Here is a 15,764-nt window from a genome sequence, read left to right on the forward strand (position 1 = left end):
GATAAAGAAGAAGGTATCTGATAATCCTAAACATTGGCATAAGATTTTGTCTGAAGCTTTATGGGCTCATAGAATATCTAAACATAGTGCTACTAAAGTATCTCCTTTTGAGCTTGTCTATGGGCAGGAAGCAGTGTTACCTGTGGAAATAAGTTTGAATGCTGTCAGGTTTGCCAGACAAAATGATCTAACTGCTACTGATTATTATAATTCAATGATGGATAATATTGATGAGGTGACCGACAAGAGGATGATAGCTTTGGGAGCAATAGAAAAGGACAAGATCATGGTAGCCAGGGCCTACAACAAGAAGGTCAAAGCAAAATCATTCCAAGTAGGAGACTTGGTGTGGAAGACCATTCTACCTCTGAGGAATAAAGACCGAAAGTTCGGAAAATGGTCGCCAAGCTGGGAGGGTCCTTATAAAGTGAAACAGGTGATGTCTGGTAACGCTTATTTACTACAAACATTACAAGGCAAGGATTTACCTAAGACTTTGAATGGGCGTTTCCTCAAACAGTACCATCCTAGTATGTGGCAAGATGCCTAAGAAAACCGATGTAATCACATCGAGTTAGTTGCTTTTGGTTCGCCCAGCTCCACCAAAAGGCAGGGGGGCATATGTTCGAACCAGAATTGAGCGGCGGACTGTCCGGCCCTGAGGCCGGACGGTCCGCGGTCCGGACGGTCCGCGCCTGTGGGCCGGACGGTCCGCGCGTGCGCAGAACAGATTAGGGTTCCGAGTTTTGTGCTACTGTTGTTAGCTATATTCGCGGGATTAGCTCGGAATCAGTTGTGTAAAGGGTCCAGCCCCCCTCCTCTATAAATAGAGAGGTCTACGGCCGATTTGTAATCATCAACAATCGAATCAATACAACTTTTATTCGCATTTTATCCTAGGAGTAGTTCTAGTTTAGCCCTAGTTTAGCCTTCCAATCCCCAAATTCTCCGCCTCTACTCGACTCTACGTCGATTAGAGGAGTCTAGGTCGGCCAGCCCGAGCCTAGACACCACTTAGGATCTCTACTCCCTGACGGGGTCCCTCCCGGGAGCGAGATCCAGGCGCCGTCGGCGATCTCCCGCCGTCCCTGCGTACGCGCGGACCGTCCGGCCGTCAGGCAGGAGCCCTAGCCGCGCACCAGGCCGCGGACCGTCCGGCCCCAGGCCGCGGACAGTCCGCCCTTGCGCAGAGAGCACCGCCGCCTCGCACCAGGCCGCGGACCGTCCGGCCCCTGCGCGCGGACCGTCCGCGCCTGACTAGAGAGCACCGCCGCTGGTTCTCTTGAGTAATTGGCGCCTCCAAAAAGGTGTCAACACCTGGCTCGCTTCATCTCATCCCGAAGAGCTTTGATCCTGTCTCTATCAATGACTTTTTAAATCAAGGAGAACGAAGAACTGAGACCAAATTCACTAATCACTTATTTAGCAAACTACCTTGCTTGCTGTGTATTGTTGACGGCAAGGAGACCTGCCCTCTTCGGGAATTCAGCACCCCAGACTCCAAGGATGGCCTAAAATTTCTCTCCCTGTGCAGCTGCTCCCTCAAATTTTCAACCTATTAACTAAAAAGTCCTGTTATAAAAAGAGAAATGTACGAGTTACTGTGACAAAACACACCCAAACACCTTCAGAAGAACTATTCCATGGCCGTAATTTTGCATACTAAACACTTTCATGATTACTTTATTTCAAAGCCTCTTATTTAATCATCGTGGTATTTATTTCTTCTTTATGGCAGAGAAATCTCTTGTCGAGACGAAATGATTCAATGGTAAAAGCTACCTAGGTTTATTGACCGAAAATGAAAAAGAGAAAATGTTCAGTTCTTACTTCCTTTTCAAGTGCTAAACGACACTCATGTAGTTCTTCTTCCCGCTTTTCTAGACGTGACCGTAGGACTGCATTTTCTTTAGCCTATGAAACATAAGGAACAATTCATCTCATTGGAGGTATGCAGGAAAATTTTCGGGGAAGAAGGTAGTGGATCTGGACTCGATTTTGGAGGAAGGAAGTTCAGGGTCGGGTATATTCCAGGGGCTGGGTTTGGGTGACGAGTTGCAGGAGGGTTTGGGAGAGGAGGAAGTTGGCAGAACTAGGTCGCAGCCAGAAGGTGTGCCAGGTAGTCTGCTCTCAGCTTATGAGATGGTAAAAAAGAACGGTCAGGTTACTCCAGAGGTGGCGGTTTGTGCTGCTGTTCCGGCAGTGTATACAGGTTCATCCGTGTCATATCGTAGCAAGAGGAGGGCTGCAACTTCAGCGGGAGACAGTTTGGAGAGGGCTTCCAGGTTGAAGGCGTCTCACAACCTCGACTCCGATTCATGGAAGGTAATGAGTCGCTTGTTTTATGCAGTCTGTCGGTTCAGCAAGTTGTTGATAAATTACGTCCTTTGGGTTTTTTTGTAATAACTCTGAGAAGTCTGTGCATAAGTTTGCAAATTTCCTAGTTAAGTTGGAACAAAGTAAAAAGTTGGATTTTAACCAACAGGCGAGGTCTAGGGCCTTAGATAAGGAGGAGCGAGAGAGAGTAGATGAGGCGGAACTGAATAACTTTATCTTGGGTGTTCTTTTTGAGGATAATACAGATGAGGTGATGGACATGGAAAGTGAACATATAGCAATGTCTCGTACTGACATGTCCGAAGTCACAAAGGGTTCCATGAGGAGAATTAAGTCAAATTCTTTTGAGTCTAAATGAAAGGGGTGTTTTGGAATCGTGATGGGTTTAGAGACCCTTTAAAATATAGATTTATTTTAGAGTTAAAAAAGAGCAAAATTTATCTTTTATTGCTATTTCAGAAACAGTTAAGAGATTGTTTGCAGAATCTTTTTTAAGGAATTTATGTGGAGGGAGAAATTTTATCTGGCATACAAAAGAACCTTCTGGTCATTCAGGGGGAATTCTAATGGGTATTGATATGGATATTTATGACATAGGAGCTATTGACGAAGGGGATTTCTACGTTAAGTTCATTTTGTGCAACAAAAATGATTGCTTCAAATGGGCTTTAACTGTAGTGTATGGTCCTGCTCAGAATGATAGGAAAGATGCTTTCTTGACAGAGCTTGTTCAATTTGTGAGTCGTGAGACCTTACCTATAGTAATAGGTGGTGATTTTAATATTCTTAGAGGTCCAAAGGACAAGAATAAAGACAATTTTCAAAGTAGATGGCCTTTTATGTTTAATGTGATAATTGATAGTTTAAACCTGAAAGAGATTGAGATGTTTGGAAGGCAGTTCACGTGGGCTAACAGGTTACCTAATCCGACATATGAAAAGTTGGATCGTGTCCTAGTAGCTACTGAATGGGACAATAAATATCCTTTATCTACAGTAGTAGCTCTGAACAGGGATATTTCCGATCATACGCCCTTGTTGTTGAACACTGGAGAATCTAATGATTGTGCACATCCACATCCTTTCAAATTTGAATTAGGATGGTTACTTCGTGACAGTTTCTTAGATATGGTAAAGACTACTTGGGCTTTAGTTACAGTGGGAAATACCCCTTTGGAAAGGTGGCAGACCAAGATTATACGGGTGAGGCAATACCTTAGGGGTTGGGCAAAAAATTCTAGCGGAGCGTACAAAAAAGAGAAGAATATATTCTGAATAAACTAGATTTCTTGGATAAAAAGGCAGAGGGGGTTGGTCTGGCAGTTGATGAAATTGATTTGAAACAAATTCTTCAGAATAAGTTAGCCCATATGCTTAGAGAGGAAGAAATCAAGTGGTATCAAAGAGCGAAAACTAAGGAACTTCTTCAAGGTGATTCTAATACTAAGTATTTCCACCTTGTTGCTAGTGGGAAACATAGGAAGTCTAGGATTTACCAATTGCAGGATGGAGACAATGTCATACATGGGGAAGAAGTTTTGAGGAAGCATATAACGTCCTATTACAAAAGGTTGTTCGGTCCACCGGAGGAAACAGATGTGGGTCTAGATGAGAGCCATAGACAAGACATACCTTAGGTCTCGGAAGTAGAAAATGATCTTTTGATTTCACCTTTTACTGAGGACGAAATTCGTAAGGCTCTATTCCAGATGGAGCATAATAAAGCTCCTGGTCCGGATGGATTCCCTGCGGAGTTTTACCAAGTGTTCTGGTCTACAGTAAAAGATGATCTAGTTGCTATCTTCCAGAACTTTCATAGAGGCGACCTACCTCTTTATAGTCTGAATTTTGGCACGATCATAGTTTTACCGAAATGTAGGGAGGCAGAGACGATTCAGCAATATAGACCTATCTGTTTACTTAATGTAAGTTTTAAAATCTTTACAAAGGTGATGACAAATAGGCTCTCTTCGGTTGCTTCGAAAGTAATTTCTCCGACCCAAACAGCTTTTATCCTTGGCAGGAACATTATGGAAGGGGTGGTAGTTTTGCATGAGACGATTCACGAACTTCATAGAAGGAAAAAGAGTGGGGTAATATTTAAAATTGATTTTGAGAAGGCATATGACAATGTTAAATGGAACTTTGTGCAGCAGACCTTACGTATGAAAGGTTTCTCCAGTACTTGGTGTTCATGGATTAATTCTATTATGACAGGAGGCCATGTCGGCATTAAGGTAAACGATCGAATTGGGGCAAATTTTCAAACTAAAAACGATTAAGGCAGGGGATCCGTTGTCCCCTATTCTTTTTAATATAGTGGTGGACATGCTTGGTATTCTAATTAAAAGAGCAAAAGAGGAGGAACAAGTTGTAGGATTGGTGCCTCATTTAGTGGAGGACGGTTTATCTATCTTGCAATATGCAGATGATACTATCCTGTTTTTGGAGCATGACTTGGAGAAAGCCAAGAATATGAAATTACTTCTCCTGGCTTTTGAGCAAGTCTCAGGGTTAAAAATTAACTATCACAAAAGCGAGATTTTCTGCTTTGGTCAGGCCTCCGATGTTAAGGATCAATATCAACTGTTGTTCGGATGCAGAAATGGGGACTATCCGTTTAAATATTTAGGGATACCAATGCATTATCGGAAGTTAAACAATAGTGATTGGAAAATAGTAGAGGCAAAATTCGAAAAGAAGCTCAGTGGATGGAATGGAAGCTTATGTCTATTGGAGGCAGATTAGTCCTAATAAATTCAGTGCTTACCAGTTTAGTTATGTTTATGATATCTTTCTTCAAGATACCCAGAGGGGTTCTCGAGAGAATAGATTGCTTTCGGTATAGGTTCTTTTGGCAAGGAGGGGATCATAAGAAAAAGTACAGACTTGCCAAATGGAACATCCTATGCCAACCTAAGGATCAAGGAGAGTTAGGAATTCAGAACATAGAAGTTCAAAATAAATGCTTGCTAAGCAAATGGCTTTTTAAGCTTATTAATGAGGATGGGATGTGGCAACAATTGGTGCGTAACAAATATCTTAAGAGATATCCGTTGTCGAATGTGAAACTTAAACATGGTGATTCACATTTTTGGTCGGGGTTAATGAAAGTAAAGGATACATTCCTTAACCTAGGAAATTTCATTATTAAAAATGGAGAACAAATAAGGTTCTGGCAGGACATTTGTATGGGTACTCAATCCTTTATGATTTGTTACCCATCTCTTTATCATATTGTAAGACATAAAAGTGCCACGGTTGCTACAGATTTGGCTACAGTACCTTTAAACGTATCATTCCGTAGGGCGCTTGTCGGTCAAAACCTCACTTTGTGGTATAATTTAGTGGCAAGTATATTACATGTTCAGTTGAGTGTCGATAGGGACATTTTTAAATGGAGTTTAACTAATTCTGGGCAGTTTACAGTTCAATCTATGTATATGAGTCTTATTAATAATGGGAATGTTTTTAACCATAAGGAAATCTGGAAACTTAAAGTGCCACTTAAGATTAAAATCTTTATGTGGTACTTATTAAAAGGAGTAGTGCTGACGAAAGATAATTTAGCAAAATGCAACTGGCAAGGTAGCAGTAAGTGTGGCTTTTGTAATTTGGATGAAACCAATCAGCATTTATTTATTGACTGTCATGTTGCTCACTTTATGTGGCGGTTGATATCAATCTGTTTTGGTTTACCAGGACCTAGATCTGTTAAACATTTCTTTGGGAACTGGTTGATGGGGGTGGATTTAAATACTAAGAATCTCATTATTACAGGTGTCTCAACATTGTGTTGGGCTATCTGGATAAGTAGAAATGACTTAGTATTTAATAGAGCACAAATGTTTACTTATTTGCAGGTTCTATTCAGAGGAACTCATTGGCTCAGACTTTGGGCGCAGCTGCAAAGAAGTGACGATTCAGCGGATCTGTTAAGAAGAGCTTGTCGACATCTGGAGACGATGGCCATGCACTTTTTTGCTTATCGGGGTTGGAGGGTTTTCTAGTAGGATTACGTTGTATTGATCGTTTTCGTTTTTTAAGTGAGTGTTGAATCGGTGAGGAGTAAGGGAGAGTTTAAGTCTTTTAGGCTAAATGTTTTGGCCTTATTTTGCAAGTACTTGGAGTTGTTATTTGGTGTCTGAACTTGGCCCTACCCAGAGGCGAAAGCCGGATTTTGTTCCATTATCTAAAAAAATTCAATACCACTTAACCCAATTTATGTGATCGTAAGGGAAAATAATTTACCTCCTTTGCAATTTTTGATTGGAGATGAATCTTGTTGCTCTCAAGTTTCGCAATAAGGGCCCTTGTTCAAAAGCCACATCAGAAAATACCTCAAACGTCGGCCAGAAATTTTAGAAGCTTCCTTGCATTTTTTTTGGTTCCGAACTGCTGTTAAGTTTTGTTTATTACAAACACATGAGCTAGACCTGAGTAGATAACAAAGACGATAACTCAAATCAGATGAAATAAGACACAAAATTTCCAAAACAATGAGTTATAAAAGCCGTTGAGAAGTTGCTATCTCCCAAAACTGAGAGGATGCTGCTACAAATTGATCTCGCCCCTCGGATTTTTATTGAGGGCTAGTTTGGGAGCTAAAATACAGGAGATAATTGAAGGTGCTAAAATTTCCTTCTATTCAGAATTTAATAAAAATGGTTTTAGCCCCTTTAATCTTCTCTGGTTTTGTTGCTCACAAATTAACCCTGAAGGGATCCACAATGTTTGCGTGTTTACTGATGTAGGCCGACGCGACTAGGCTATGACGCCAAAATTACAACTGATGCTAGGCCGATCAGGAGTAGGGATGACAATGGGGAATTCCGTGTGGGGTTTTAGCTCCCATCTCCGTCCCACGACACAAAAAATTCCCCGCGGGGATCCCCACGAACGCTTGCATGGAACATTTGTTCTTCGTCCCCGTTCCCCCACGAGGATAAATTCCCTGTCGGGGATCCCCGTCGTCACTGAAATTTTATTAGGATGTACTTCATATATTATTAATTCATATATTATTAATGTAAAACATTGTCACTTATACACATTGTGTCGTGGTTTCAGAAAACGGAGGGACAATAGATTTGTGTTGGTGGGAGATGCAAACGCGAACTCACTCTGAATGGTGGATCATGTGAATCCGAGCTAGGAATTGAGACACAAGGGTTATACTGGTTCATGTCGAGGCCCTAGTCCAGTGCAGTGCTTATCGTTGTATTGCTTAGGAGTGTGTTACAACAAGTGTGCTTGTGTGTAGAAGGAAGATTGTCTCGCCCTTTTATAGCTCAAGGTGGACTTTACAGTTGGGACTTGTATTCTACTCAGGGTGTCCTCGGCTTGTTGCCCCCGGGCTGCTCTAGCCCTCTTGGTGTCGTCTACGAACTACGGGGCGTGCACTGTCGTACTCCTGATACTGCATTCTGTCTCGTCTACTCTCCATATGGGTCACTCTAGCTTGCCCCGTGTCAATGTTGTCGTACCTGGAGGGTCCCGCAAAGTGGGCTTATGGCGAGGTTTAGGGTTGTCTCTAGTACATCTTCATCTTCCGTCATACCCCTTGCGTCAATATCCGGCACACGTAGGTATACACCCGGTATGGGGTATTATCTTGTCCTTTCCGGTGTATGGGCCACTTAGAAGACTCTGGTGCTGAGGTCTCCGCAACCGAAGTTGACTGACCCCACGAGTTAATGAGGGTATATCCGTGGACGCACGCAGGGATGTTCCATCATGTCTGCTAGAGACCTTTTATTACTGTATGTACGGTCTAGATGTGGTTTGGTGATGTTGTGTCTTGTTGCGGCCGTCGTGGACCGACGCATCGGCCCGGGTTCCTTCCTTACGGATCCGCTCGATGGGGACTTGGTCGTTCACCCCACCTCACCGACTTGCTCGGTGAGGGCTTGGTCGTTCGCCCCGCCTCGCAAACTTGCTCGACGGGGGCTTGGTCGTTCGCCCCGCCTTGCAGACTTGCTCGGTGGGGCCTTGGTCGTTCATCCCGCCTCACAGACTTGCTCGGTGGATACTTGGTCGTTCGCCCCGCCGAGCTGACTTGCTCGACGGGGGCTTGGTCGTTTGCCCTGCCTCGCAGGCTTTCTCGGTGGATAGGTCAGAGATAGGTTGCAGGCCTTGCTACAGGTACCCCGTTCCTAGGTACCCGACAACAGCCCCCGAGCCTTCGTGCGACTCCTTGGAGTTGGGTGGAGGCTTTCTTGCTGGGGATCAAAGCCCTGAGTTTGCAAGTGCATTGTAACACCCGGTTTTAAAGGGACAAAACCGGGTGCATCTCATACATGCGCCAAGAAGACAACATATATAATAACAGAGTGTATAGAGATAAATGTCATAAAACATCAGAGTACTTATTACATAGCGGAAGTCTTATTACAAAATAAAATAATAAAGATAAAGCGAACTAAGGATCGTCGGCGCCAATGTCGACCGAGACACGCCACCTAGATCAGATCGAACTCCTCAGTGTTAGGCGGCTCCTCTTCGACCACCTGTTCTTCTCCTGTGGGGGGGGGGGGGGTTGTGAGACAGCAAGAGTGAGCTCACATACGTTCATAGCTCAACAAGTCGTGGGGAATAATGTGGCATGAACTCACCAAAGGTGGGAGTTCATGTAGTGTAAGGCTGATCAATGAAATAGAGGTTGAGGCTGAGCATTGCTTTTATAAGTTGGTCAAAATTTTATTAGCAATTACTAAGTGTAAGTAAATACCAAACCTTAATAATAATAAAGAACAATAATAGTAAAATAATCCCAAATGCGATGCAAATGTCAAATTGAATTTAAGTTCCATATTTAATCATGTGAGGGTCCGAGCCGCTCTTGACCGTGAGCACGGCTAGTATACTAGTTTTACACTCTGCAGAGGTTGCGCATCTTTACCCACAAGTCGTGTATCCCATGTCGCCTGGGTTTGCAAGGCCCTTAGACACTACCGAGGTGAATGGCTAGGGATCCACTACGAGGCCTTTACAAAGTTCCACTAGCTTCCGAAAACCCGCTACAGTTTATAGGAAGATCCAGTACAGGGTTCCTGGCTGACAGCCATCGCAGCAAAATCAACCAGGGACCTCCCCGCACTGACCTCTCCCCTACTGCCCTTGCCCCTTTCAGGTAAGGTAGTCTTCCACTAGCTTTCCTAATTAGTCAGCCAAGGGCGTCCCATTATACCCTTGTGGTAGCACTGTTTTTCCGGGTGGTCGCTCCATGTTCCCATTAATTTAATGATCTTAACATGAACAATAATAATAACAAGTTAATAACAGAATAGTCATGAATAGTGCATCTCCATACCCAATCCACATAAAGCAATAGCAAGTACTACCCAAAAATATTTCAGGGGTGAACAAGGTATAGAGGTAATCAAAACTGGGGTAACATAAAGGCTCCCATCAAAATTATCCTATGCAGATCATTAAAATTAATAAGAACATGGCTGGGAAAGTAAGTGATCAAGGGCACAACTTGCCTTCAATGAGCTCCTGCTCAGCTACTTCTACTTGTTGAACCTCAGTTTCCACAGTGGCTTGCTCGTCTATTCGCATCAACACAATACATACATAGTATAGCCAAAATCAACATCACACCAAACATGTAAATAAAATATACAGTAAAAATCTACACATTAAAATGAGATCATAGGAATTGGAATCACTGAATTTGGAGTTATAGAATTCAAGTTATGAATTTCTTAAGATTTAATGTGATTAAAATAGGATTAGATGAGAAATTAATTTTCTAAATGTTTTCATGTCAAAACAGGGATACTAAATGATAGAGAATAATATTACAAAATTTTAGGAATTGGAATGACTCAATTTGGAGCTAATATGAATTTTCTATGGATTATACAATTCCTAGCATTTATTTTCATATTAAAATCTATTTTCTATTTAATTTATTCAATTTACATCAGGCTCTGGACTGGGCCTCGATTTCCAGAAAACTCAGGGGTCTCTGCGCAAGAGGTACGAGACCCAGTGCACAGTCAGATAGGATGGCGGGTTGATTTCAGTGTTTTCCAGGGGCTGTTATGCAAAGTGTCGCGGCCGAAGGGGTATCTTCGGATCCTGGCCGATGGATCTAGGTTGGATGGCTCAGATTTAAATAAACGAAGGGGTAAGTTATGTCTAATCTAAGACGCTCATTATCAATCGGACGGTCCAGATTGGATCGCCCAGGGGGTTTACGTGATTAAATCTGCTCCGCCCATCTAAGATCCTACGGCCGCCATTTCACCGCACGAGATCTAATCCTCCACGTCCGATCTAGGATGAACGACCGAGGGGTCGTCTTCACCCTACCGACGGCCGAGCGCGGCGGCGCACCTCGCCACCGCGATATACGCCGGCGAACATCACTGCCCGGCGATACCAGGCACTAAACCCTAATTCAACCAGCGCTAGATGGTCACTACTGTCGCGCGAACACTAGAAATGGCTACTCACCGAGAATTGAGGTGCAGAGACCACCCGACGACGGCACGGTGCGGGTCCAGGCGATGTGCACGGCGGCGACGAGGAAATTCGGTGAGAAAGCTTGCGTTCCGGTGCAGAGAAGCCCGCGATCACCACCGGGGCTACGTCGCACGCACTCCGACCCAACTCCGAGGCGCGCGCACCCACACACTTGCCGGACGATGACGGCGGCCAAACCCGAGCCCGTGGCGGCGGTAGCAGCGGCGGTTTTTCAACGGACTGCGGGCGCGAGGGAGGGCGAGAAGTTAGCAGGGGAAGGATGGGTCACGGAGGCTCCCTTTTATCTCCGGGAGTCCAGGTCCAAGCGGAGGGGAAGGTCGCCCATGACCCCGGCAATGGCGGCGATTTCCGCGCCAGCCGTTGCGAAGGACGGGGAGAAGGTGCTGACATGCGGGTCCCGCGCACCAGAGGGATCCACGGTAAACACGCACACATAGGAGACTGCCAGTGGGCCCCATCCGTCAGATGGCTGCGTGCGCGCGGAACTGAGAAAAGGGGCTGGAAAGTGGGGCCCAAGCGCCATTGACTGAACGCGCACGCATACGTGTGACTTCCAGGTGGGCCCGCATGGTCGGTGAGCGTCCAGCGCGCGCGCGAGGGGGCTTGAGCAGTGGGCCGCGCGGGTTTAGTGGGCCAGAAATGAAGCAATCGGCCCAGTTTAGCTTTTATTCTTTTTCTTTTTATTTTTCTTTCTATTTTCTTCATTTCCAAGGTTCCTTTTCTTTTGTTTGAATTCAAATTTAGTTTCAAACCTTGTACAAATTTGTTATCAAATCATATTATGAAATGAAAAGTGCAAATTCTAGAAATATATTTATATTATTTTTATTTTCATATCATTTCTCTTCTTAATCTTAAACCCTAGTTTTCAATGTAGGGCTTAATCCAATTTCTAGTCATTTTTATATTGTTATTATTTTTATTTAATGCACAAACATAAAAACTCCAACAAATGCACTTTCTTTTATTTTGGAATCATTATTTTATTTAGTCACTCTCAATTACATAAGTGCTCTTTTTATGATGCAAATAAGGCACACAAAATGTGGAAATCCACCATATTCCTTTGTATACAAATTTGAGTATTACAAATCCTACCCCCCTTAAAAATAATCTCATCCTCGAGATTTAGGAAGATCTAGGGAAAAGGTGGGGAAAATCTATACGAAGCTCTTCTTCTCTTTCCCAAGTTGCTTCATCTTCACTGTGGTGGCTCCATTGCACTTTGCACATCTTTATAACCTTATTTCTTGTAACTCGAGTCAAAGTATCCAAAATCTTGACGGGGTATTCAGCATAAGTCAGGTCATCTTGAACATTAAGGTCTTCCATCGGTAATTGCTCCTCAGGTACCCTGAGACATTTCTTCAGCTGAGATACATGAAATACATCATGAACATCCGCAAGATGATCCGGTAACTCCAATTGATATGCAACCTCACCCACTCGCTTTAAGATTAAGAAGGGTCCAATAAAGCGAGGGGACAACTTTCCTTTCACCTTGAATCTTCTCATACCCCGAAGTGGTGACACCTTCAAATAGACATAATCTCCCTCCTTAAACTCAAGTAGTCTTCTCCGGGTATCAGCATAGCTTTTCTGCCTGGATTGTGCAGTTCTCAAATTCTCCCTTATTTGCTGAACTTGTTCCTCTGCTTCTTGTATAATCTCAGGCCCAAACAACTGCCTTTCACCAGTTTGATTCCAATACAAGGGAGTCCTGCACTTTCTGCCATACAAAGCCTCAAACGGTGACATCTTCAAACTGGCCTGATAGCTATTATTATATGAGAACTCAGCATATGGTAGACTCTTATCCCAACTACCACCATGCTTAAGGGCACAAGCTCTTAACATATCTTCCAGTACTTGGTTAGTCCTCTCAGTCTGCCCATCAGTCTGGGGATGGTAAGCCGAACTAAAATTTAATCTTGTATCCAAGGACTCGTGTAACTTCTTCCAATATCGAGAGGTAAACTGCGATCCTCGATCTGACACAATCTTCTTTGGCACACCATGCAGGCATACAATCCGTGCCATGTACAACTCTGCCAACTTGGCTCCAGAATATGTGGTCTTCACTGGAATAAAGTGGGCTACTTTAGTTAGCCTGTCCACAATCACCCATATTGAATCATATCCAGCAGAGGTGCGGGGTAATCCAACAATGAAGTCCATGCCAATCTCTTCCCATTTCCACTCAGGTATCTTCAGTGGATGCAGTAGTCCGGCTGGCCTCTGGTGTTCAGCTTTAACTCTTTGGCATACATCGCACATAGCCACATGTGCAGCCACATCTCTCTTTAGTCCATACCACCAATACTTTTGCTTCAAATCCTGATACATCTTAGTACTTCCAGGATGGATAGAATAAATTGTGTCATGTGCTTCCTTCAATATGGTTTCCCGAAGATTATCAATATCGGGCACACAGATCCGACTCTTGAACCATATCGTGCCTTGCTCATCCTCTGTGAACTCTGGGCCTCTACCCTCTGTTATCAGATCCTTGATCTCCTGGATTTTGGCATCACCAACCTGACCTTTACGAATTTCTTGCTCCAAGGTAGGTTCCAATTCAATAGTAACTCCTTCCGTATGTGTAACAATTCCCAGGTTGAGTCTCTCAAAATCTTTTGCTAATTCGTCAGGTAGCTGGACAACGAAAGCGGAGTGAACATGCTCCTTCCGACTCAAGGCATCTGCAACCAAATTTGCCTTGCCTGGGTGATAGTGAATCTCTAAATCATAATCCTTAATGAGCTCCAACCAACGGCGTTGCCTAAGGTTGAGATCCTTCTGAGTAAATATGTACTTCAAACTCTTATGATCCGTGTATACTTGGCACTTAGTTCCCATAATGTAGTGTCTCCAAATCTTAAGTGCATGCACAACTGCTGCCAGCTCTAAGTCATGAGTGGGGTAGTTCAATTCATGCTTCCGCAACTGACGAGATGCATAGGCAATCACATGACCATCTTGCATAAGCACACATCCAAGTCCTTGGCCACATGCATCACAGTAAATATCAAATCCCTTCTGCAGATCTGGCATAATCAATACTGGAGGTGACATCAATCTCTCCTTCAATTGATCAAAACTCTCTTGGCATTTGTCATCCCACTTGAATTCTCTTCCTTTTCTCCAAAAGTGATGTCATGGGCTTAGCAATCTTAGAAAATCCTTCAATAAATCTCCGATAATATCCTGCGAGTCCCAAGAAACTCCGAATCTCCGTAACTGTAGTGGGCACTCTCCACTCCATAATCTCTTTCACTTTAGCAGGATCCACTGCTATTCCTCCATTAGAAATAATATGACCAAGGAATGACACCTTGTCAATCCAAAACTCGCACTTGCTGAACTTAGCGTAGAGTTGATTATCTCGTAGCTTCTGTAGCACCAACCTTAGATGTTGTTCATGATCACTTTCATTCTTAGAATAGATAAGAATATCGTCGATGAATACCACGACGAATATGTCCAAATACTCCATAAACACCTTATTCATCAAATTCATGAAGTAAGCTGGTGCATTGGTTAGTCCAAATGACATAACAGTAAACTCATATAATCCATATCGAGTTGAGAAAGCCGTCTTGGGAATATCCGATGGTCTAATCCTCATCTGATGGTAACCGGATCGGAGATCAATCTTCGAGAATACTCTAGCACCTCTTATCTGAATAAATCCTCAATGCAGGGTAACAGGTACTTGTTCTTCACGGTAACATCATTAAGGGTCATATAATCCATGCACATCCTTGGCGATCCATCCTTCTTCTGTCCAATAGAACTGGCGCTCCCCCAAGGTGAAGAATTCAAACGAATGTACCCAGCCTCTTGTAACTCCGTTAAGTGCTTCTTGAGTTCTCTTAATTCTTCTACAGACATCCTGTATGGCCGTTTAGAAATAGGGGTAGGTCCAGGTAAGAGATCAATAACAAACTCAACTTCCCTATCTGGTGGCATTCCTGGTAACCCTTCTAGGAAGACATCCGAAGAATCTCTAACCACACGGATGTTGACACCAATAAACTCCTCAGGTATAAAGAACATTGCCCGTTTGGATGAGGTGGTTACTGCAATATTAACTTGAAATCTTTCTCCTTTGGAACTGGTGAGTTCTATGATTCCCTTAGCATAGTGTATATTGTGTCTTTGCCTTTCTCAACCATGACATACCAAGGATCACGTCTATAGTGCTCTCTTCTAACACTATAGGGGTAGGCCATCTGGGTTAGGAACACAGGGTAAGAAAGAAAGGATTGTAGACAAGGCAGGTGATTACGAATTATGTTACTTTGGGGGATTCATTAGCTAAGTGTGTTGCCTACTAAGGCTAATTCATTACCTTATAGTGGTACATGCTAAGATGCCCAACTATAATGTTTCAATCAATCAAAGAAGCAAATCAAGCATTTATCATCAGATCAATCAACCAACATTTTTAATAGAGAAAATAATTTTAATTTTTGTCTTAGGTCTCCTATCTCTTAAAAAGTTCATAAATGTACGATTCCAAGGTGTGAAATCCATCTGGTCTCAGAGTAGAAAAGGTAAGAATGATCAGAGTAGAACAGTAGAAGGTGAGACATGATCAAGATAAGTATAGAAAGAATCAGAGTAAGGTAAGCAGGTAAGGGTTTGTCCATTTCTATCTAGGTTTCGTCCTACAGTCAACATTTGCTCTGATACCACTTCTGTAACACCCGGTTTTAAAGGGACAAAACCGGGTGCATCTCATACATGCGCCAAGAAGACAACATATATAATAACAGAGTGTATAGAGATAAATGTCATAAAACATCAGAGTACTTATTACATAGCGGAAGTCTTATTACAAAATAAAATAATAAAGATAAAGCGAACTAAGGATCGTCGGCGCCAATGTCGACCGAGACACGCCACCTAGATCAGATCGAACTCCTC

This window comes from Zea mays, chromosome 1, assembly GCF_902167145.1.
Source record: "Zea mays cultivar B73 chromosome 1, Zm-B73-REFERENCE-NAM-5.0, whole genome shotgun sequence".
In the NCBI taxonomy this organism is placed as follows: Eukaryota; Viridiplantae; Streptophyta; class Magnoliopsida; order Poales; family Poaceae; genus Zea; species Zea mays.